The 26397-nt window shown below is 35.3% G+C and overlaps 1 pseudogene; it reads left to right on the forward strand.

The window, feature by feature from the left end:
• Window positions 1–26397, forward strand: part of LOC149206695 (calcium-transporting ATPase, endoplasmic reticulum-type-like) — a 183342-nt pseudogene that overhangs the window by 121146 nt on the left and 35799 nt on the right.

A 26397-nucleotide genomic window follows, 5' to 3' on the forward strand; every position in this document is an offset into this window, starting at 1 on the left:
AGTTGCAGACCATTCTATTCCAACCGAAACAATTACTTGAAATGATAATTCAATTAATAGAAAAGGGAACAACAACTAATATGTTTGAAAAGATTGAACAACAAGCTTTAACTTACAGAAATGAATTAAACAACAATCGTAATCTAAAGGAATTAAGAAGCAATCTTTAACTTCAGAAATGGTTGGAACAACAAACTAAAGTAAGTCTACGAAATGTTGAATAGCAACTGAATCGAAAGTAAACTCACAACAAACTAAATCAAATGTTAACACACAGCGAAGTTATAATGATGGAACTAGTAAGTTGAGTCTTTAGCATAATCAATATTAACCATTGTGATAAAGAAACAACAATTGCAGTTACAATGGAATGACAATCCAAATGAACAAAAATCACACTTAGTTGTAAACTGTGGCTAAATAAACAATAATATCGATCTGTAAATGCACAGCACCGTTACTCTGTAAACGAATAGTAATGTTAATCTGTAAAGGAACAACAATGCGATATGATTTCAGAATGGACAACATAACATTTTAGTTGTAGAAGATAACCTTACTATTCAAATATGAATGAAATATGACAGAGCCAGTACATGAAATGATAAGGAACAACAGATTACTAAATGAAGCAAGTAAAATAAATCAAACCACACACGACTTGGAATTGGAAAATAATGGTACATGAAGCAAGTGATCCACTAGGGCCGGGCCTTTAGCCTCAAGGGATGCACTGCTGTGGTTACTCCAGAATCAAAGACAGAACAACAACAAAGTTTATATATTAATCATGGAAACAAAGTTACAACAATCACTCTTTGAAGAGAGTCAATGATCAAAGTTTGGTTTACAACAGTAGATTCTATAAAACAACAATAGTCCGCCCCTTGGGCTAGCAATGCTGCCCCTTTTTGTAGCGGCTAGGTGGAAATATCAAAGATTCTGATATTCTTAAGGTAGTGATCCCTCAGGATCAAAGGATCCTGAGGGATTCACCATATCATTATCCTTCAGTTATCTCTTCGTCCTCTTGCGCTGATTTGGTATTTCTTCTTCCTTTTCCTGGCTATTGTGCTCCGATCTAGATTGTCTCGCCTAGATGTGGTTCCCTATTAAAGGGACAATAGTTGGTTTCGCTTTTTCTTTTCCTTTGAAATGGAAATCTTCCATTTTATTCATTTTCTACATAGAAAAAGGTAATAATTAGTGATTCCACGTTACTCACAAAACTCTTAAACTTTATCATAATCCTTCATCATATTCCCATTTCATAATGTAAAGAAGTTATCAATTAAAGGAAAAGATAACAAAATAAGTGGCAATCACATACCGTTTCTAATGCTCAACACACCCCCTACTTACCCTTTTTCATGCCCTCATGAAAACATTGTAATTGACATGCAAGGCAGTTAGGGAATAGGCTGGAGAAGGGTTCTTAGTCAATGGTCTACAACCATGGTTCCTAGCTAAGAATTCAAAAATATACCATGTCTAACCTTCAGGCAATTCTTATAAGGCTCTATATCCTAGTGCAGGATACCAAATGACTGGACTTCAGAACCTACAGCCTAACCAGGATGGGCCTTCTCTGAAAATGAGGTCACCATAGATACCCAAGCGGTCAACAACTAGCTTAAAATTCTCATAATTGAATGGTTCTCTATTTTGGATATTCCGATTAGAAGTATGGTATAGAATTTGGCTGCTGCTATGGTAAGCTCTTTGATGGTAAAGAAGTATTCTACCCCTTGCCGGATGACTGCTGTGTCAATAGGTCCCAATGTTTGGATCACACCTTGAGTTCTCATCAGGCTCCTATGTTTATTCCATAATTGCAATGGGTCTCTAGGTTCACCCCTCACCCATATATCTAATCCTTTCTCCTGTCTTTGAAAGACATTGTAGGATTTAAGCCACTTTATCTGATTAACACCAAATGCCTGAAGTTGGACATCACCCACAAAAGGGCTAGGGTTTTGTTCTGTTTCTCCATCTAACACAAGATTGTGAAAATAAAATTCCCATAACAATAACTAAACTTTCACCGCGTAATGCTTACAACAGTTTATGAAATCATCAATGGTTTTTATCTCTATAGGTACTCCTGCCTTGACAAGCTTAATTTTCAATTGTAAATATCTTTCCATCAAAAACAAACCATAGTTTCTGGCGGGTTCCCTACACACTAGAACATCAGTATACAGAGAACATAAGGTATCCATTTGATTTATGATTGTGTCTAGTCTATGGGTTACCTTTTTTACTCTTTCCTCTGCCTTTTGCCATCCTTCAAAGGCTTGGATTTCTGATGCATTGATGTTCTTCAGCTGTTGTTGTAACTTCTGGTATTTTTCTTGAGGAATAGTTTCCTCTAAGAGTTTCTCTATTGTTTGCTGGGCTTGTGCCAAATATTTTCGCAGAGTTACTATCCTCAGGTCATTATCCATCATGATAATTTTGGGCTGGAGATCTACTTGGATCTCCTTATTGTGACATCTAGTATTTTTGGTCTGAATTCCCTTCTCACTAGGGGACAGTGCCTCTATCTAGATTTCCTTATCACAGGCCAGTGCATTGTCCATTTGTGCTTTTGCATTTGCAATAGCCAAGTGTTGTTCCTTGCGATTCTGAATAACAGGTTGGACTTGAGTCCTCTTGGTCATTTTCTTATGGGGTTTTGCCTGAGTGGTTGCATGCTTTTCCCCAGAGGTTCCTTTTGAGTTCTTCCCCATTTTTAAGACTCTTATTTTCTATCGAAGTTGCTTAATTGCGTTAAGCAATCTCTGCTATTCCTTTTGCAATCTTTTAATTTCTTCCATTTTCTTAGAAGGAATAGTCGTTTGTTTTCTCAGGCATGGGCTTTGTACCTCAGGCATTGTACCTTCATCTTGGCCAATTTCCATGTTTCCTTCTTGGAACACTTCTTCAGTGTTTCGCTGATTGGGTTTTTCAAAGGTAGAAACCCTGGTTTGTTCTGTTGTCTCCTTGGCAACTTCTTCTTCTAACTCTTCTTCATCATGCAATTCTTCGGGTGTATTCTGACTAGGAACAGATTGTTCCTCTTCCTCATCCTCATCACTCTTTTCCCCAGATACACTCTTATCATGAGCAGAGTGATCCTCTTCTTCTACCTCTTCATCACACATTTCCTCTGATGCACTTTTATCATGAGCAGAGTGCTCTTGCAGTTCTTCTTTGGTATGGGGCTTGAGTGGGCCATGAGGTTGGACATACTTTCCCATATTGGCCAAAATTTGGGCCAATTCATCTTCTTGCAGAGGGTTTTGTAGTGGACATTCACTATGCTGCCCTGTCTCCTCCCCTTCTTCCTAATCAGATTGTTCAGTATCCTCCTCCGGTTCTTCTTCATTGTTTTCCTCGAACTCTTCTTTATTCTCCCCACCTTCCAATTGTGGGGGATGTTCATCTTTTGAATCATGTATTTCCACAGGTTGGCTGATTTTTCCCAGGGAATTTCCCATCATTCCTCTGCTCCTCACCAATCTAACAGATTGGCTTCGTTTCAATGGTCTACTCGATGTGCTGGCGATATGTTTTCATTTTGGGGCTAGCAAGGCCAGTCCCCCATCTATTGAGAAAATCAATTCTTCCCAACTACTCTACTGTTGGGAAAGACTGTAACTAACTATCAGTCGAATTAACCCATGGTGGCTTACTACTGACTCTACATGGCGAGATTTCCTCATGCTTCGGGAAACATCATGTAATAAAAAATTTAAGAACGCAGGCAAATTCAAAGCACATTTTTTTTTTTAACACGGCTAAAAGTTTGAGATAGCGTTGTCTTACCATGTCTTTTCTACCATCGCAAGTGATGCAGCTTTGGATCATTCTTGCCAATTCTACCTAGGGCTCACCCAGGGTTGCTAGAAAGACTCCTTTCCCTTTGACAGTAAGGTTATGCCCTTCATCCTGGAAGATGGTTATGGCGTTTCGTAGTCTCATCTTTTTCAGAGTCCACATAAGTCGAGCGGCTGGCAGTCCCGAGACTTCAACAATTATTTCATCTATGACTGTTATCTGTTTCCCTCTCACCATGGAGTGATTTTCTTGCAAGTTCTGTAGAAACTCAATTGCCACCTTCTCATTGGATTGCTGTAGATGGTTAAGGTAAGCTATCCATCCTGCCCTTGCTAGGATTTCTCGTGCATCATCAGAGAACATTAACACCTGTGGCTCACCGCGAATTGATCTTCCTCCCATCTTATTCACACTTAGCACACTGTAAAAACACAGAGACGACGATGAAACAATAGGTTGTTCAAATTTTTAGCTCAGTGTTAAGAAAACACAAAGAAGATGATGGAATAGCAAGCTGTTCAAATTTCTAACTTACTACTAATTTTTTGCAAAGCAAAACATGGAAATGGAATCAAAATAGCAATCCATGCATATTGGGAAACAAAATACCATTAGGCTTGCTATTCCTGAGTCATAATTCCTCTGAATAATGAGCTGACACGTATGCTAGCGAATTATGGAGATCACCCGTGCCCCCCTATAATGTGATAGGTCATCCTCAGCCGTCAAATAAAGGAGAAGCATCCTGAACTGCCATCGTACAGTGGAATAAAGGAACATCGTATAGATTTATGACATGTTTACAAAAATAAGGTTATTACCGAAATCGAGGCGTATTATAGAATCACTAATAAATATTGAAATGTCGTGATATGATATGAAAAATGGAGGATAGGACCGCTGACGTGAATAAAAGTTCTTATGCAGTCATTATCGACTTTTACCGTCATGATTGATTTGTAAATTATTTTCATGTATCAAAGGATCAGAAGGGTTATATATATAATCTCATTTGAAACCATTTATAATGATATAAGAAGAAGGGTTTTATAATGACTATTGGTGTATAAGAAATATGACTTCAATACCATCAATAGAGCTCTGTTGCCCACAGGTGTCCATAACCTTGACAAAGTTGTTTATTTCACCCTTGGAACCATAATCCTTTGTGTATGACTAGGAAAGTGCTGTGCAATGTCAGAATGGAGGCCATTTTGCTGGCTTGATATCTAGATGAATCACAATGCCATTCACTAGAAAGTAGTGAAAGGTGGCCATGCCAGCTCATGATAAGACCTCCGGTTCCAAGGATTTTTTTATTTTTCTGATGTGCCTCTTGGATCATATCCCTGGTGTGGTGGCCATAGTGGGAATGCCACTTCACTTTCTACCTTATAATCATGGTAGGCTGGCTCTTGATGAGACCCCCTATCCTTCATCTGACAAATCATGTTAGTAATCATATATATAAACATTTTTTATTTTTCTTTTTCTTCTATATAGCACTTTTCCTATTTATATACAGAGGGTGGCTCAACACTCCTTAAGAGTAGGGATGGTGGAAGAAGTCTAAACATCTCAATAGAGAAAAATATGCCCTTATTCTTATTCAATAATAATGATAAAAGAGAATTATGGGGATTAAGAAAGAACCATCATGATAAAAAATAATCAATCATATTGGTATTCGTGGAAATAATGACAGCAAAGTGATATAAATAGTTGTGTACTTTCCTCTTTTCTCTTATCAATTCAAAGCAATTTCTTCTAAAGATGATGATTTTCTTTGATTTGTTTATTTCAGTATCCTCTAATTTTTGTATTCTTGCATAAATGTATAGCTATACCTTAAATGACCATCGCTCACAAAAATCCTCACACATACACACAAAAAGAAAAAAAATGTACTCCAAAAGTGCCATTCTCAAGATGGAACAGCTATTGTTTCTTTAGAGGGACAATAGAAGAATTTTTTGCATACAAAAACCACAAGAAAAAAAAGAAAAAAATGTGCTCGAAACTACTGTTCCTCGAGAGGAACAATAGCAGTTCTTTAATCGGAACAACAAATAAAGCAAACACAAACAAAAGATGCAGAAATGCTGTTCCTTTAGAGAGGAACAACAAAATCGAAAGTGTTGTTCCTTCGAAAAGGAACAGTAGAAAAACAAAAGTGTTTTTCCTTCAGAAAGGAACATCAAAAAACGAAAGTGCTATTCCTTCGAAAACGAAAAACAGAAAAACAAAGGTGTTGTTCCTTCGGAAAGGAACAACAGAAAAATGAAAGTGTTCTTCCTTCGGAAAGGAAAAACGAAAAGTGGAAGTGTTATTCCTTCGGAAAGGAACAACAAAAAACGAAAGTGTTGTTCCTTCAGAAAGGAACAGAAAAATTTGAAAGTGTTGTTCCTTTGGAAAGGAACAGCAAAAGGTGGAAAATGCTATTCCTTCAAAAAGGAACAACAAAATGAAAAAGTGTTGTTCCTTCAGAAAGGAACAACAAACGGTGAAAATATTGTTCCTTTAGAAAGGAAGAAAAAATACGAAAGTGTTGTTCCTTCAAAAAGAAATAGCAAAATGATGAAAATGTTGTTCCCTCGAAAAGGAACAGCGAAAAGGCGAAAGTGTTGTTCCTTAAAAAAGGAACAGCAAAGCGGTGAACTGCTATTCCTTCCAAAAGGAACAGTAAAATGCAACAGTGTTGTTCCTTCGAAATGGAACAAAAATATGGTGAAAATGTTGTTCCTTTGAAAAGGAACATCAAAATGTAAAAAAGTGCAGAAATGCAGAAATCTGTACAGAAAATAAAAGAAAAAGTTATGTACAAAATTTTCAAAGCAATCAAATTATGTAGTGAACCAAAGGCAAGGAAGAGTATTCTTCCTCAGCCATAATCTCCATGTCAGAGTCTTTATGAATTTGCTGGTAGAAGGATTCCCGAGTAAGCGATTTGCGGTACAGTCGAACTCAGTGGCCATTTTCTTTAAAGGTATGTCCAGATCCATTAATGGTAGTTAAAGTAATGGTGCCATTATCATGCACTTTCTAGATTTCATATGGTCCCAACCAGCGAGTTTGAAGTTTCCCCGAGAAATCTTGAAACCTGGAATCATATAGGAGTGCCCAATCTCCTTCGTGGAAGACTTTCTTTTTGATGAGGGCGTCATGAAATTTTGCTCTTTGCTGTTGGATTAATGCAGTATGTTGAAGAGCAGAGAGCCTGATTTCATCCAGCTCGTCGATTTGATATAGTCTATTAATCTGGGCCTCATTTAAATCTAGACCAACTTCTTGTGTTGTTCTCAACATTTGTATTTCGAACTCTATTGGCAAGATGGGTTCCTTTCCAAATACTATCTGATATGGTGAATAACAGGCGGTGTTTCTTCACGTTGTTTAGTATGCCCACAGGGCTTCCAACAATCTTGTAGCCCAATCGCGTCTGTGTGATGCAATGGTTTTTGTTAATATTTCTTAGACTATTACTTTATTCATACTCTCTACTTGGCCATTTTCCTGTGGGTGGTATGGAGTGGTAATTTTGTGCTGAATATGATAGTTTTTTAATGTTGCAGCAATTTTATTACCAGAAAACTGTGGTCCTGTGTCTGTGATTATGTCTCTTGGGAGGCCATATCACACAAATATCTGGAAGAGGAAATGAATGACGAAATCCTCTGTAGCTCTTGGAAGTGCCTCTGTTTCAACCCATTTGGTCACATATTCTATTGCTACCAAAATATATGTTTTCTAGTTTGATGATGGGTTGATCGAACCAACAAAATCAAGTGCCCAACGCTCAAATGGTTCAATGAATAGCTGTGGCTTCAAAGGAATTTCATCGGACTGTCCAGGGCATCTTGCTCTTTGGCAACTGTCACAAGCTTAAACAAATTTCTTTCTATCTTTGAAGATTATGGGCTAGTAATACCCTATTTGTAGAACTTTGTGACCAGTTCTTTGATCTGTGAAATGTCTGCCACATGGTCCGTCGTGACAGGCTTTTAGAATGTCAAATATTTCATCTTCACAGATGCATCTTCTAATGTGCATATCTGCCCCTGTATGGAATAGGTAACCCCCAATCCAAGAAAATTGGGTACTACGCTACACAATCTATTTTCGTTCATTGGGGGTCAGATGCTTCGGTAATTTTCCTACTACTAAATAATTCGCAACATCAACATACCAAGGTGTTTTGATAGTAACAACGAATAAATGTTCATCTGGAAATTGATCTCCGACTGCTATTGCATCCACTGGCTTTGGCTTTCGTGAGAGAAAGTCAGCTACAAGATTCTCTTTCCCAGGTCAATATTTTATTGTGATGTCGAATTCCTACCCAAGGACTCCTCCAATAACTGTGTTTGAAGCATCTGATGAAATTTGAAATGGCAGGTTCCAGTTTGGACCTCTGAGCACTAGGGTTGTTGACACAAGCTTTTTCAGATCCTCAAAAGCATGGTCACATTTATTTGTCCAAACAAAATCAACATTCCCTGTTAGTGTGTATAGAGGTGCAGCTATTTGAGAAAAATGTTCTATAAATGTCCTATAATAACCAAAAAATCGAAGAAAACTGCGTACCTCTATCTATGTGGTAGGAGTAGGTATTAACAAAATTATTTGAATTTTGGCCAGATCTACCTGTATTCCAGCTGTTGAGATATAATGACCTAGGATGAGCCCTTCAATCATCATTATATAGCACTTTTCATGGCTCAAGCAGAGCCTGGTGGCAATACATCATTGCAGCACCTTTTCCAATGTGTTTAGTGCTGGGTCAAAATCATCTTCGTATCGTGTGAAATCATCCATGTATACTTCAATCCCTTCATTTATTAAATTTAAAAATATGCTGAGGATGGCCCTTTGAAATGTGGCAGGGGCATTGCATAGGCCAAAGGGTAGGACTCTGTAGGAAAATGTTCTCCAAGGACAGGTAAAAGTGGTTTTGTCCTGGTCTTCAAGGGAAATTTGAATCTGATTGTATCCACTGAAGCCATCTAAGAAAGAAAAGAATTTCTTTCCTACTAATGTGTCTAATAACTGATCAATGAATGGAAGGGGGAAGTGGTCTTTCTGAGTGCCTTTGTTTAATTCTCTATAATCTACACAAATCCTCCACTTTCCATTCTTCTTTGGCACCACAACTAGCAGAGAGACCCACTTGCTATCAGAGATTGGATAAATAAAGTTTACATCCAAAAGCTTTTGTAATTTAGCTTTCAGAATGTCTTTCATGTGTGGGTTGAGTCTCCATGTGGTTGGCGAACAGGGCTCACATATTTTTCTGTATAAATGTGGTGTATACAAAGATGGGGGTCGATTCCTTTCATGTCCAAATAATCCCATGCAAAAGCTTCCTTATATTTTCTCCATAGTTGGATCAGCTTCTCTTCTTGTTCAGGAGTCAGGTTATTATTGATTTTTAAGGTTTTTCCTGGCTCAATCTCTATAGTTTTGCTGTTTGAAACATAGTTAGTGGGTATTGTTTGATCATGGGTGTCTTTGAGAGGATCTTCTTCTAGTTCATTGTCAAATGCTACCTCTATCATGTGACATTGTATGTGAGATCTAGATTCAGCTTGGTTAATGAATTTGTTAATGACATAATCCTCTGTTTGATCTTTAAAATCGAGGGCATATTCTATGGTTAATGGGGATCTATTGTTTTCGGTGAGGTATGATACAAGATGTTTTGTTAGTTTTTATTATTGTTACACTTGGCTGGGCTAGAGGGTATAAGGCTAGGTTCTTGATGTTACTTCCTCTAGTTATGGTCATATTGCCTTGTCGGCAGCCAATGTAAGCATCAACAGTCGCAAGACAAGGTTTGCCTAAAATTAACGTGTGTCCATTAAGTCAGTTTTTGGGGTTTATTATCAGAAAATCAGCAGGATATTCCCAGGAGTCAACAGATACCATGACATCATGTAGTGTACCTTCTGGCCTAACCACTGATCGGTCAGCGAGTTCTAATAAGGTGAAGGTTGGTTCTACTGATGTAATGCCCAGTTTTTGACAAGTGGTGGTTGTTAAAATATTAATTGCAGCCCCTAAATCAACTAAGGCATTTTAAAAGGTTTGTACATTGATTTGCATTGTCACTATTGGATTTCCAGGGTCTGCATATTTGACAGGTGCTTCTCTCCCTGATAATAGATCAGATAGGGTGCCAACTACTTGGACTGTTGGGTTATTTGTTATTCTCCTCCTTTTTTTTATACATAGTTCTTTAATGGTTTTTTCATATATTGGGATATCTTGGATAGCTTGGAGGAGTGGGATTTTTATGTACAAATTCTTTAGTTCTCCCAGAATATCAAAGTCAGGATGTTCTATATGGCACGGTATGATTAATCGTTCTGGGAATGGGGGAGAAGATGTGGTTGCTTGGTGATGAGTCTATTGTCTGACCACATCTTCTTCCTGTAATGGTTGTTCTACAAGTAAATGATTTTCAACTTGGGTGTATCCCACAGTTTCTACAATACGCCCAGACCTTAATTGAAGGTCCTTGCACTCCCTTAGATCGGTTTCGAGTTTCGGTGTTTTGATTATTTGAATAGATTGAACCGGTCTATTATTTGGGTTCAGGTTGGGTTGGGCTGGGAGTTGCGGTCTTAAGTTGGACTGGGGGTTTTGTTGTAGTGTTGGCAGTGTAGGTTGAGGGAGTGGAATGGTTCCTACTGGCTGATTCATTAGTCTTTGCCAGTTTGTCTTCTAGGCTTGACTCTATGAAGTGGGAGGGTACCATTGTGTTGGATATGCATTGTTTTGCTAATATGGTGGAGTGTAGGGGAAATTAGGCTAATTAAATTGGCTTGTTCGGTTCGGCCAAGGAGATGATGAAGGACATGGTTGTTGTGACCAATTTGAGAAGGGAGGTTGATTTTTCCACATTGTATTATATTGTTGAGCATGATATTGCGGAGGCTGGAAAGAAGAAGATGGATTAGAGAACATACCTGATTGTCACGACTGCCATTGATGGCACTGATTAAGTAGGTACACCGGTTCTGGTTCTTCTTTTGCTTCTTTGTATACTTCTTTCAAACCAGGAAGTTAGGGGAAACTCTCCGTAGAATGTTCTTTTGTACAAATAGCATAGACTTGAACTGCATCTAGTGGGCACTCTTTGTTGCTATGTTTCTTTCTGCATCTGGGACAGAATATTGCCATATTTTTCTCTGCTTCTGCTTGTTTCTGTTTCACTTGCATAATATCGAGCTGTTTTATCAGAGTCCCCAATGTATTAGTTTTGAAATTTTCTAGTAAATTTCCAATTTCTGCAGGAGTTACTCCTTCTCCAAAGGTCTTGTTGTCCCTTGTAAACCTATCATGTTCTGCTGGTTTTAGCCTTGTGCTACCTTGTGAGCTCCTGATACATAAATCAATGATGTTAGCAAAATTTTCTTGATAAATATCTCCTTTTCCCATAATATTTAGTGTTTCAACCCATTGTTCCTTCATGCTTTTAATTAGCGTTGTTTTTAATACATTGTCAGGTAAGGGTAATGATGCATAAAGAGATCCTTGAAGATTATACTGAAAACGTTCAACATATTCTTCTAATGTCTCATTAGGTCGAGCTACCATCTAAAATATTTCATTTTTTAACTCTCTAGACCTACAATAATCTTGATATTTCTTCAAGAAAGCACCTTTCATCTGATCCCAATCATTTATAACACCTGCACCCAACCCCATAAACCATCATAGAGCAGCCCCTTTCAATGTAGAGGGAAATAGTTTCAGCTTTTGGGGGTCGGTGGTATAGTCATATCCTTTGCACAGCACATCAAATTCAAATAAAGATGCATCTGGATCATCCGATGTTAGGCCATGGAATGTAGGGATGTGCTAGAGAGCAATGGCCTTCATAGGTTCATTAACTGTAGTATCTACAATGGGATATTGCAGTGTAGAGGTTTGGGGGCTTTGCTAGTTATGGGCCATTTGGTCAAATATGTGCCAATAACCTTTCTGGATGATTTTTATAGCACTTCCCTTATTTGGGCCACTTAATGGCTGAACTATTCCAAGAGGAGATTTTGGCTCTTCAGTTTCCCCTATTTCTCCTCTTCCCTCGCAGAGATTACTAAGGTTCCCTTCTTGCAATGATTTTGGGCTAGAATTCTCAATTTCTTGAAAATCTTGCTCCTCTATTTTACTGTGCACCTCAGCAAAGGCTACAGATGGTGGTCCTGTGGCCATAAGGGAACTAGTAGGTTGTCTAGAAGCAGCTTTTCTAGGTCCTAATGAAGGCTGAGATTCTTCTTTTTTAAGGATTTCGTCTATAAAGGTCGACCGGCCAAGGGTCATAGGCCTCTTAACTTTATCAGGCTTAGGTAGTGGTTTAGGATTCTTTTCAGGCTTTTTCTACTTAGTCATGCACACAAATCAAATGTTGATTTCTACCCAAAACAAATAGCAAATCTGTAGGAAAGCGGGTAGGGGAGCAGGGCTGTTACATGCTCCATACATAGGTTCTTACCTTTCATTTTTAAAACCCAATTCTCTCCTAGCAGGTACTTACACTACTTGTAAAAGAAACAAATGGCTACACTCCTCCCCGACAACGGTGCCAAAATATTGGGCAGTAAAAAGGGTCTTTCTCACCTCTATTTACCCACCATTAATTATCAATCCAGGTACGATTTGTTATCTCAAAGAATGTACTCAGTCTGAGGCGGTCACTTGTCAAGAGTAATGCTAGTAGTATAGTGCTTTTACAAGAGTAAACAAATGCTAGAAACAAACTCTAAATGTAATGGTAAGAAATGGAAATGCTTTGTAACTAAATCATTCATTTAAGAAACTACAACACTTCATCGGTCAAGGGTGCAGTAATAATAACTCTTCCCTTTGTAAACTGATGCAAATGGAAAGCAATAAAAGAGAAGATCTCCAATTTGGGAACAAGATAGCAATAGTCAATGTTCACTATAGTTGCAGACCGTTCTGTTCACACTGAAACAATTACTTGAAATGATAATTCAATTAATAGAAAAGGGAACAACAACTAATCTGTTCGAAAAGATTGAACAACAAGCTTTAACTTATAGAAATGAATTAAACATCAATCGTAATCTAAAGGAATTAAGCAGCAATCTTTAACTTCAGAAATGGTTGGAACAACAAACCAAGAATGGAACAACAAACTAAAGTAAGTCTATGAAATGTTGAATAGCAACTGAATCAAAAGTAAACGCATTGCAAACTAAATCATATGTTAACACACATCGAAGTTATAATGATGGAACCAGTAATTTGAGTCTTTAACATAATCAATATTAACCACTGTGATAAAGAAACAACAATTGCGATTACAATGGAACGACAATCCAAATGAACAACAATCACACTTAGTGGTAAACCGTGGCTAAATAAACAATAATACCGATCTGTAAATGCACAACACCCTTACTCTGTAAATGAACAGTGATGTTAATCTTTAAAGAAACAACAATGCAATATGATTTCGGAATGGATAGCATAAAATTTTAGTTGTAGAAGATAACCTTACTATTCAAATATGAGTGAAATATGACAGAGCCAGTACACGAAATGATAAGGAACAGCAAATTACTGAATGAAGCAAGTAAAAGAAATCAAACCACACATGACTTGGAATTGGAAAATAATGGTACAGGAAGAAAGTGATCCTCTAGGGCCGAGCCCTTAGCCTCTAGGGACGCACTACTGCGGTTACTCCAAAATCAAAGATGGAACAGCAACAAAGTTTATATATTAATCATGGAAATAGAGTTACAACAATCACTCTTTAAAGAGAGTCAATGACCAAAGTTTGGTTTACAGCAGTAGATTCTATAAAACAACAATAGTCTACCCCTTGGGCTAGCAATGCTGCCCCTTTTTATAATGGCCGGGTGGAAATATCAAAGATACAGATATTCTTAAGGTAGCGATCCATCAGGATCAAAGGATCTTAAGGGATTCGCCATATCGTTATCCTTCAGTTATCTCTTTGTCTTCTTGCGCTAATTTGGTATTTCTTCTTCCTTTACCTAGCTTATGCACTCCGATCTGGATTGTATCGTCTAGATGCGGTTCCCTGTTAAAGGGACAACAATTGGTTTCGATTTGTCTTTTCCTTTGAAATGGCGATCTTCCATTTTCTTCATTTTCTGCATAGAAAAAGGTAACAATTAGTTATTCCACATTACTCACAAATCTCTTAAACTTTATCATAATCCTTCATCATATTCCTATTTCATAATGTAAAGAAGTTATGAATTAAAGGAAAAGATAACGAAGTAAGTGGCAATCACATACCTTTTCTAACGCTCAACAATAGTAAAATCACTTTCAGTGTGGAAAATAATTTAGTAAACCACTTTTATTTTAAAAAAATGATGTAAATAAGAATATCCATGAGAATAATTAGATAAATCATTATTTATATAATTTTCTCTAGGAATAATTATTAAATCATTATTCCTTGTCACATTTGACTAAATCCCTTAGGAATATTTAAATAAATCACTATTTTTTTACTTTTCCTTATTTTTGTTATTAGAATAATTATTAAATCACTATTGAATAATTATTTTGATTTCACACCTTTCTTAATTATAGGGAAATAATTAATAATTCATTTTACTTGTTAATTATGTTTAAATAAAGGTATTTAACCATTTTAAATATATTTTCCCCCTCCAATAAATATAATAAAGTATTCCAAGCGGTTAGATATGAATTTGGTTAATTCTATTTATTATTCTCCATTTTCGAGATTAACTCAATGCTTTGTTATAAATAGGAGGGGTTTTCATTCATTCTTCATAATGATCATAATCATCGTCAACATTATTGTCTTTTTTCTTTGAGCTCCCATTTTGAGTTCTCTACTTTTGTTTGGGTTTTTCACATATTGAGAGAGAGAATCATTTTCTAAAGCATCAAGGACACAAAAAGACCCATCCCACGGAGGGGGACTTTCAAACCCATTTGTAGATCTCCTTCACCAGGTGATACTAATAAAATATTTATTCATTCAAAAGACCTTCCAATTAGGTTATTATATTGGGTATTTTATATTGTTGCTTTCTGTTCTAGATCGTATCTACTTCTACTGCAGGTTTTCTATTTGTGTTATAGATCTGAATTGATGGTAACCATCAACTTGTTGTTAGGGTCACTTGTCACCTAGTGACTTAAGTGAAGTAGTTTTGGTACACCTTCCAAGAAGTTTCACACTAAAAAATTTCCTTACATACATTCTACTTATGGATATATAGGCTAATTTCTACACTTGGTTGTGAGTTCATATGTTACTGCGTCACTCTCTTAGATCACTTTATAATGTATCATGTGGATTATGCGTTGAGGACGATGTTTCATAGTGGGACCTGTTCCTACTTCTGGGATGCATCCTCTGGATTTTCCCCTTCTAGGGGATTGCAAGGGGAAAGTCCCTATTTGAACGAGACAGGTCTAAGGATGTGTGATCCTCTTCCACATTGTCCAAATGTTTCTTTCCATAAAATGGGATGTTTTGAAGACGTCTTATCATGGTTTTAGGGACTTATCCCATATCCTCTAGATGGTTCTTGCCAAAAACAGGGAGTTTTGGGAGATATTTGGGGATGGTTTTGAGGAAATTTTAATACCCACTATCGAAACTAGTGCCCATTTGGTTCCAATTTTGGAATAAAAATATTCACCAAGTTTTTTTATATTCAAACTTGGACAAAGGTTATCTATGCATTGCATGCCTGAATACTATGTAGTATGTTCTTGTTATGAGGGCTAATTTCCTTCATAGTTTTGATTCCCATGTTTGGTAGGTTTGTGTATCCTATATCAAGCCTTTATTTTGGGAGGGTTATAATATCTATGTAGACAAGTTCTTTAAGATCTACTATCTAAGACTTGTTACTTTTATTGAGTTGCATTAGATATATTATCTATGGCAATTGCTTTTATTGACTTATATTATAGCACTATGTTCTAGAATATTTGTTTTTAAACTTTATATTTGTTTAAAATTTTATTTAAAAATTTTATTTTTGGCTTTCCCATTTAAATTTGAGTTTAACTTCTAACCATCCTTGAAACCCTTCCCCTTGCCACTATCCCTGAAACACCATGAAAAATAGCCAAATTTGTTCACAAGTTGTAGGATTTTGTATGCAGTGTATTAATTTCTTCAAAAAATAGAGATTTGTTGCTTTTTCCCACTTATCATTTGAAAGTTGACATCATTTTACTTTCCTCCCTTAATTTTCTCCTTGTTTTCACCATGCAAAATTTCTTTAGTTACTAACTTACCTAGCATCTTCCTTACCCATTTATTTTCCATTCGTTCATTTTTTCAAAATTATAAAGCATAATAAAAGGGATATGGAATTGTGTCTCGGGTTCTATTGAAACTTCCATCTTATTTTATGATTTTTCACTTAAGACCTTCAATAAATGGAAGCACACCTCAATACAACATGTAGGATCAAATTTTGAGGCTTTGTGAAAATGAACCAATTATTTATTCTTTATATTTCTTGGAGTTTGATGGATTGGGACACTGGTGGACCATGTTTCTATGCGTTTCCATTTAAGTTGTTTGTTTTTCCCATTGTTCTTATGCATTTATTTTTCCAAAGTTTTAAAGGATATGAAAATTGTATCTTGGGTGTTATTATAATTGTTGTCTTATTTTATGAGTCTTCCATTTTCACATAAGACCTTCAACAAATGGAAGCACATCTCAATACAATATGTAGGATCAAAATTTGATGCTTTGTGAAAATGTTCCAACTATTTATTCTTTATATTTATTGAATTTTAATGGATTGGGTCATAATGGTGGACCATGTTTCGATGCTTTTCTATTTCCTTGTTTGGCCAGTTGTGGTAGAATACTGAAACTACAAGTTGTTATATGGTTTCTAGATAGTTAGCTCAAGATTGAAAATTTTCAATCAAATTACTTAAGATGGGAGTTAGCTTGTTCATCATAAAACTGATTCATATGGTGTTGACGTATAAGGATATGTTTTGTACCTATTCCTTGAAACAAAGAATGTTATCACAATGTCATGAGGCAATCGTGTGGAAAAAAACATTAAGTAAGAGCCACCTAGCAACATTTAGGCATTACTTTAGATGAAGAATTTCATCTTTCTTATCCTTATTCTTTTCACTATGATAGGTAGGTGAGGAAACACATATCTTATTAATGTGATTTAGTAAACATATGTTTGGAAGTGAAGGGTGTTTCATTGGGGTTCTTGTTTAATTAGAACTAAAAGTTGACTTATGGAAATCTAGGTAACTTCTCTACAATTATGATCTCACTTTAAGTATAAGATTCTTATTGATACATGCATTTCTTACAACCTTTGCCTGTATTTACACTTCTATGTTATTCATATTTACATGCTAAATGATCCAATACCTAAATGGGTAGGAATTGTACTCTCGTTAGGGTACGTATAGGTCAGCTAATGGGGTTTTACCCTTCACCCTCTCCATTGTGATTATGGCAAAGTCCCAGGTCATGGTGATTGCAATATAAAGTTCTCAAAGTGATGGGCATGAACCTCATGAGCCATGATGAGAACATGGGTGTGTAATAAGAATACAATTATGTTCAACTATAAATCTCACCAACTCCAAATCAAAATAAATTTACACTTTTAAAACTTCATCTTCTCAAATATAAATGAGAAAATTTGTTTACTAAATGGTTTCGTGAAAAGTTTGAGCGACATTAGGATTAATTGGTAAACTTTTATAGCAAAAAAATGTGATGCGATGAAAGAACAAATGCATTGCTTGGGATTTTGGTTAATGCATCTTTGCTTTGTAAATAAGGTTGTTAATATTGAAAGAATGTTTCTGGAACCTAGAAAGATCAACATTTTTTTTTCTTGTTTTAAATTTGTTAGTTTGAAATCATGTGCATTGCTCCCCTTATCATCCTCTTGAGGGTACACTTTAAAATAGAAACACTTTTTAGTAACAACAACTTGTTAATGTTTAGGAGCACTGGTATGAAACAAATGGCAATAAGAGTGGAATTTTTATTGTGTAAACCTTGAGATTTGTTTCTAATTTCTACTTGATGTTTTCCTTATGAAAATGAATCTGGTTTCTTAATTTTGATTCCCTTTTCTCATTATGTCATCATTGTCATCTATTTCAATTCTATAGATATTTTTTCTACACACTTTCCTCTTACATTGTTGTTTTGTATAAGCAGATATACATGATTCTTGAGAGTATCCAGAAAATGGATCTTCATCTTTACCAAGAATTGAATTTTCTTCTTGAGTGGAGAATGGAGAAGGTGCTTCTTAATAAGTTGTAGAAAATTTCTTGATCCACTATAATGAAAATTATTGGCTTTTTGGATTAGGTGTTAGTCGGTTTGGTGCAATAAAAAATGGAGAGCTAGAAATCTGGTATGCTAATTCACCACTTGGCCCTTAAAACATGTAACTTAGTTTTTCATGATTATGCCTAGTATTTTTCTTGAAGGTTGGATACTAAGTTCCTAAGGTGTTCTTTTCTATGGTGATATTTTATTTTCTTTCTTTATATAGGTCATCTAGCCACATGGTGGCCACTATCTCCCAACTAAAGAAAACTTGTTCAAGTTTCTAGTAGCGATTCCTATTGTTTTTATTGTTTTGATTCTTTCACCTCATGGTTATTTTGGGCAAGAAAATGTTTTAGGAATGCTAGACAAGACACTGGTGGACAGATAAACAAATTTTTTATAATTGCAATGTCCATTTCATGATATCCTCTCTTTATTGTTTGATTGTATTTTGAATGTTTCTATTGATTTTATTTTGTCTTTTAGGTATGAAATTGAAATACTTGGTATCATGTACATTTAAACAACCAAAGCTTGAATATAAAATTAGTATTACGCTTAATTGATTAAAATCCTTATAGTTGTTTTGTGCTAAAATATTTTCATTACTATTAGAAAAATTTAATTTCATGTTGTTATTTGAGCACATGTTGTTTATATACTTGACCAAGTTCATGAATTAGAGAATGAAATGTTGTTGCAAATAAAATGACAAGGATTAGACATCACACCTGAGATTATTGTTTTTCACAAGTTATCTACAGTTTGAGGTTTTTAGCATGTAACATAATTGACATCATTGTGCATAAGCTTTCCCTGAAGGTTGAATACTAATTTACTAAGGTGTTCTTTTCTATGGTTACTTTTTATTTTCTATGTTTATATAGGTCATATTGCCACATAGTGGCTATTATCTCCCAAATGAAGAAAACTTGTTCGATTTTCTTTCTTTTATGGGGAAAAATGGCTTTTACATTGCTGATGTTGAGGTATACGTCGTATAAATCCTTTATAGTCTACTTCAATTTATATTCTAGTATTCATAATCTTTCATGTCTTATACTTTGCATTGTATCTTATTTTGTTTCCAGAAAAGGAACTCAATATTGATAGTAAGAAGCAAGAATTGAAGGAAGTGTAGAACAATAACACTGGAGCGACAAATGAAAAAAGTGACAAAGAAGAGAATCGGTCTAGTGGTACCCTTAGAGCCAATATCCTATATAAGACACACACATAGAGACTGATGGTCAAGTCTTCAGAGTTGGTGAATTCACATGCAATTCTTTGGAAACACAATGATAATGTTTTGAAGTGGTCAAACAATATTTCATGTGTAAATTGTAGTCTAACCAATAATAAGTTGAAAATTCATATTGTAATACTTGAAGTTTCATATAATTAATATATGTAACTTTATATGATAGTGTATGACATTTTTTTAATATAGTAGCAAAATCATACTAATTAATTTATGTTGATTAATATTGAAAAGATAAAATCAATCTAAGACTACTAAATTAGTAGTTTATTTTGATTAGTGATGAACACAAGTAAAATGAATATACAACTAAATTAGTCGATTATAATGATTATTAATGAAAGTAAATGAAATGAGTATAAACTGTTAAATTAGTTGTTTATATAATGAATATGAAACTACCAAGAAAAAAAATAATTATTGCAAATGATGAATTTGTTATTACAAATAATGACAAAATTTTTCATATATACAACCATTAGTAGCTAATTTATAGTATCTTATAACATGACTGAAATTTAGTCATATTTTTTTGGTCATTAGCTGGTTTCAAGTGATGACTAAATGTTGCATATATAGGACTATTAGTAGCTAATTTACAGTATCTTATAACATGACCAACATTTTTTTCATATTTCTTTGGTCATTAATTGGTTTTCTAAGGTGATCATATAGTAATATTTTTTGTTGTATATTGATCATTAATTGTGGCAGTTAATAACTAAATCAATGACTAAATTAATTACCAAATTTATGATTAAATATACTACTAGACGATAAAATTGAGACAACCAATTAATGACCAAGCTAAAAACAACTAAAGGTTGGCTGTGTTATAAGATACTGTAAATTAGCTACTACTAGTCACCGACTAACAAATGGTCATTTATACACAATTTTTAGTCATCCTTTTAGTAACTAATTAGACATTTTGTATTAATAAATTGTTGCTCCCTTGGTCATAATTTTTGTTCCCTTAGGCACAGTTGTTGTTCACTTAGGTGCAGTAGTTGTTCCCTTAGTCACAACTGTTATTCCCTTAGGCGCAATTACTATTCCCTTAATCAAAGTTGTTGTTTCCTAAGGCATAGTTGTTGTTCCCTTAGGTGCAGTTGTTATTCCCTTAGGCACACTTGTTGTTCCCTTGGTTAGAGATATTGTTCCTATAGTCGTAGTTGTCGTTCCCTTAGTCACAGTTGTTGTTCCCTTGGTTGTGGTCATTGTTCTCTTAGTCACAATTGTTGTTCCCTTGGTCATGGTTGTTGTTTCCTTAGTCACAGTCATTGTTCCCTTAGTCACAACTATTGTTCCCTTGGTCATGGTTGTTGTTTCCTAGTTTTAACTACTTTTCCCTTTAGTATTGATTATTTTTTTCCAACCACATTTGTTTTCCTAGAAATAGTTATTCTTTTAAATTGATTCCTCCTTTGAATCATGGTAAAATTAATAATTTCATTGAATGATTCCGATTAGATAATGTTTTATAAGAATTTTTAGGAATAGACCTTGAAAAAATCCTAAATTTCTAAAACAAACCTGATATTGTAAATTTATAAAGATATTTATACTAAATTTCTTCAAAATACCACTAGAGAAACTTTCTTTCTTTTCAAAGTTTCCTATAATCTTTCATCTCCTTAAAAAATAAAATGTAGGCAGAAAAATGGAAAACTAAAAAGGTAATAATTGCAATACTTTTTACACCATCCCTAACTCTTAAGGAGTCGATAAGCTACCCCATCCACTAACCTTTTATCATAACGAAAAAATAATAAAAATAAATAAATTATAAGAAAAATAATGGACAAAGGATAGGAGGTCTCATCATGAGCTGACCTACCATGATCATAAGATTTAATGTGGCGACATTACCACTCTGGTCACCAAGGTAGGGTAATGGTCTCTGAACATTAGGTAGAAGGAAAAGAGGTCTCATCACGAGCCAACTTGTTCGTCTCATTATCTCTCATGAATGGCATTGTTATCAACTGATCAGCACACCAGAACAATGGCCTTTTATCAATAATTGAGAAATAATAAAAATTTATGAATCTTTTTTTAAAAGTGGAAAGGGATAGTGGTATATCAATGGGTTAAAAGGAAACCTTGTTGAGGCTATATGTACTTTCTCACAATAGAGGACATGCCTGTGGAATTGAAGTATATCTGAAACTACCTTCTAAAAGTAGCCATTTTCTCTCTCTTAGCAATAATGAAGGAAAATCATTGAATTACTATATGAGCTTATTTTCTCCCCCTTGGAAAGTGGTAACAATGGATGCATATGAATAATTAAATTTTATTTTACGTATCATGGATGTAATATTCAGAGAATTATTAAATCTATTTTAAATTTATTTCACTTTTTCTTCACTAAAGGAAATGTTTCAATGAAAATTATCTTATCCATGATCAGGGCTCAAATATCTCTTTGCATGTTTTTTCCTGATTTTAATGCTTTCACCGTTGCAAATATCTAAGGCTTGTCAGAACATTCCACGATAAATATCTCCAATAAGTACATCACGCACCTCGCCATTATTTTTCTTGTCTCTGGCAGTTGCTCCATTGTGCTGAGATGCATACTCCTTTACATAGCACAACATCCTTGTTTGTAAATCCTCGAGAATAATTGGTGAGGAAAGGGAAAGCTTATGACCCTACATCATTTCCAAAACCATGGAAAGAACTAGAAGGTGTGGTCCAATGATACATTGCATGCGAAAGTCGATATGATGTGGTAAGGGGGGGACACCTAAAGCTGTTGGCAACACTAAGACTAAAGGTAACCCTAAACCTACCTCATTTTCTGAGTTCATTACTACAAGAGAAGGCATACGACTTAAGAGGTCCAAGAACTAGCCTTCAGTGGTAAGCCACCATGGGCTTATAAAATTGATGATTGTCAGAAATATGAATCAATCACAGTTAAATGGGGAAGAGTTATTGGGAATTCCTGAGGCTCCACCAAGAAATGAAGCACCTATGAATACCCAATCATATTCTATTTGATGACAAGAAGACAGAGGGAAATGAAGAAACCAATCAAAATAAGAACATTACGATGGAAGCGACTTTGCAGACCCCTACCCCTCAACAATTAAAAAGGTTGGATAAGTCCTGAAAATCCATAAACTTTTAAGCACAACCATCGAAGGGAATTGAACCTCAAAAATTTCTGAGCATACCAAAAATTCATGAGGAGGACCCTCCTGAAGAACATGAAATGGAGGCATCCAAAGTTTTAGAAGCATTGAAAACTTTTTGAATTCTATTGACTTTGAAGGGGTTGTAGCTTTTTCAAAGGATTTTCTTCATCAAAGGACATTTCCCATATCTCCAACCTCTCCTTCAAATTTTGTCGCTATTGTTATTCTAGAATCATCGAGAGATCCTGATAATACTTTTCTTCAGGAACACTCTGCTGATTCTGTCGCAACCATCCAAGAACCCTCCTCTTTTGGAGAGGTAGCCTTACAATTTCCTCGGGAATATATGGAATGGGAAGTCAATGTCGAATCTCCAAAGGGACCCTAGGATGTCATAAACCTTTTCGAATCTATAAATGATGCTAAAATTGAGCCTGTTAAGGAATTGGTGATTGAAAACCTAGCATCCATTGTTGTTGTTCCGTCTCCTCCAGTCACTCTAGCTAGAAATTTTATGCTGAAGGTTAATAGAGGATTGAGAAACAAACAAGAAGGTAAGAATAGTGAAGAGATGTAGATGTTGAATAAAGAAAAAAAGAAATTATAATGAAGTGTCCAATAACTTAAGAGATGGTTGCGAAATAATAAATCCTAAAAATACTATGAGAAAAGAAATGAGAAAAAGAAGGAAGTTCGAGAAAATGAGACCTAAAATGAAACTGAAAATTTTGTTATTTCCTTTACTGTAGGTACTCAGAACGAGTCAGACATGTCAAATATTGTCATTTTAACTACTGAAGTTGGAGCTCAAACAGAAGTACCAATTTCTTTTACAAGAGAAACACAGATTGGGCCCATGCCACCATACACTACTATGATTGTGGTAGCTATTATTCAAGTCTTGAATAATAAAATGGAATAACAATAAGAGAATATAGTACGATATCAAAAGGAGGTAGTTCCTCAAAATGAACATCACGAGGTATTGAAAAATTTCAAGGCATTGTGAGTCACATAAGATGAAACTTCTACCAAGTTGTGAGAAGCCAAGAAAAACATTAAATCTTTGGAGAAACAACTTGAAAAATCTATAGAACGGATTAAATAAGTCTGCTCTATATACTCGGATGCTTTGTCATGCAGGTCCCCAACTAGGAATTCTCGACAACCTTATGACTTTAGTATTGTTTCAGAATGTGTTGATTATTTCCATAAAAATATGAGAATACATGGTATTTCCTATGTGAAATTTACATGCATAATTTATTTTTAGAAGAACAAAGAGATAAGAATCCTACCCCTTTTATAGCAGATGTAAAGTTCCAAGATTTCATATGTTTTTCTAAAAATTAGATAAGATGGGAAAAATCTTATAATGTGTTCCAAATAAGAGAACTTCGTCTCGACCTATGGGTCAGAGGACAAACATGAAGCTCTTTACACACACCCATCCACCACAAGCGATTCATGGAGAAGTTTGGTGTTGTCAGTGGTTTAACACCTATTTATAATGATGTATTGCAGTCAAGGTTATAATATCTCCTAGATATCAAGTTAGGGGTTCTACAAGGGGCCAAACAAAGGCGACGGATCTCATCAGGGGAAATAAAAATAGAGAAACTTTCAATTATTGAAATTTCTAGACTATATTGGACAGAGCATAAGATTACACTCATATGGTATTAGAAGAAGGCCATAAATGGATAAGGTGTAGGTATGTGTGTTCATTAATTTGGTGTCCACAAGATGATTATAAGTCTTATTATGATTTAACTGAAGAAGGTAAGTATGTCACTCCAAGAAATCCGAAGAAGAAACGGTTTTTGAAAGTATAGAGAAGATTCTTTCCCAACTTATTCTATAACCGCCCTCAACGTCAATCATTTTTTTGCATGATTTCATGCAAATAGGTAAGCTAAGGGGTGATGTTGTTCCTCAAAATTGATAAATTATATTACCTTGTTTCCTTATATTTTTATTAGTTTTCTAATCTTTTTGTGAAAATCATATGGTAATTTGTGTTAACTGACAGGGAATTTCAATAGCGGATGTTGTTCCATGGGATAGCTAGACAAAAACAAGTTACACAGATCTGCTTGGGTTAGTTATAACCCGATTAGGTGAGACTGGAGGTCAACATGGAAAGATCAGTTGTGAATGACATCTTGGCCACCTATTCTGAGGAAATATGGGATATTTTGTACTTCAAATTAAGCATCCTGAGAATCTTCAAATTCTCAAGATCACTTCCTTATTTTTAAAATATAATTGATTGTAATATAAAAGGGAGGAACTAAAACTAGGTAGATTAGGTGGGAAATTACTGTCATTTTGATTAGTGCTATAATTTGTATAGACATCCTTTGTAATATTGTTCTAATTAATTTAATGGAGACTTTCACAATCCATCATTAACTCTTTGCACTGAGGTAGCTCTAAGGCAGTTGAATTCCAGTGATCATGGACCCAATCTTGGAATGACTATTGCCCTTCTTTGTGTTATTAAATTTACATTCAAGCTTTTAGTTATTTATTTGCAATTATTCATTCACTTTCTAGATCTAATCATTGGTTATTATATTGCTAATTATAGTGATAGTTTATATAATAGTTTGAATTAGGGTCATGAGATTGGATTCCTGATAATTGATTTTCTGAAGTGTTACTTTTTTTGTCTTTTTCTGTGATTGATAAAGAATTGTTAAGTGCGGGATTTGATATTTCTTTCAGTAGAATCATTTCTATTTAGAAGTGTCATTCATTTCTTATAGCTGCATTTTCCTAGGAAACAACTTGTGTTTAGCATAATTATTTCAATATTCACAGCAGAAGATTCAATGCTTTGATCATCTTAAATTAGCTTTTATTGTTAATGTTTGAATTCTCGAAGTTATGAATAAGTTGTTCTTTTAGGAAATCCTAGTTGTTCCTTGTATTTTACATGCATTTACCTTTCAACAGTGTAGGAATTTACAGGGTAAGTTCCTCAGAAAGAACACCAAAAGGACACCGCTCACAACCAGATCACAGATCAACACACTAGTATTTTTGACGTGGTTAAAACCCTCAAAGAGGGAAACAGTCCATGGCCTGAGCCAACGCGGCCACTTCAGACAATTTATTAATCAAAGAATGAAAATTTACATAAGCTTCTCTCATGCACGGATTACCCTACAAATGACCCTCCATGCGCTTTAAATAGAATTCATGGACCAATCGGGTGTCAAGCCACGGATCAAGTGTCGGTAATACCGAGGAGAGAATGAACTGTCGGATCACTACATATCGTGACCGTCGGATTGTAAGTTACAAAATGTACAACGGTAAAGAAACACACTTTACCTAACTCTATACCTAACTCTACACTAGACCAAGTTGTACTTAACTATTTTCTATGTGTCGGAATATCCTAACATCCCCCCTTAAGAACAACTTGGGATAGGATTGAAGGATTTACAAATATGACACAATAGGAGAAGGAAGGAGGCACTAGAGCCTATCCCCCCTTAGTGACAACTTCCTGAACTCCAACCATAAATCGAAGTTTAGTGAACTTCGCCTCTGTGAGAGCCTTTGTGAAGATGTCTGCAACTTGATCATCTGTTGAACAATATTGCACTTCAAGAACATGGTCATGAATGAGCTTTCTGATGAAGTGCATGTGCAGTTCAATGTGTTTGCTGCGCTGATGTTGAACTAGATCTTTGCATAGCTGAATGGCACTTTGATTATCACACCAAAGTGTAGTCGAATGCTGCTGCTGAAAGCCAAATTCTGACAGGATCTGACGAAGCCACAAGGCTTCCTTACTAGCTTCT

This window comes from Pinus tabuliformis, chromosome 1_2, assembly GCF_031772625.1.
Source record: "Pinus tabuliformis cultivar Carrire ecotype Pingquan chromosome 1_2, CPIR1, whole genome shotgun sequence".
NCBI classification, from domain to species: Eukaryota; Viridiplantae; Streptophyta; class Pinopsida; order Pinales; family Pinaceae; genus Pinus; species Pinus tabuliformis.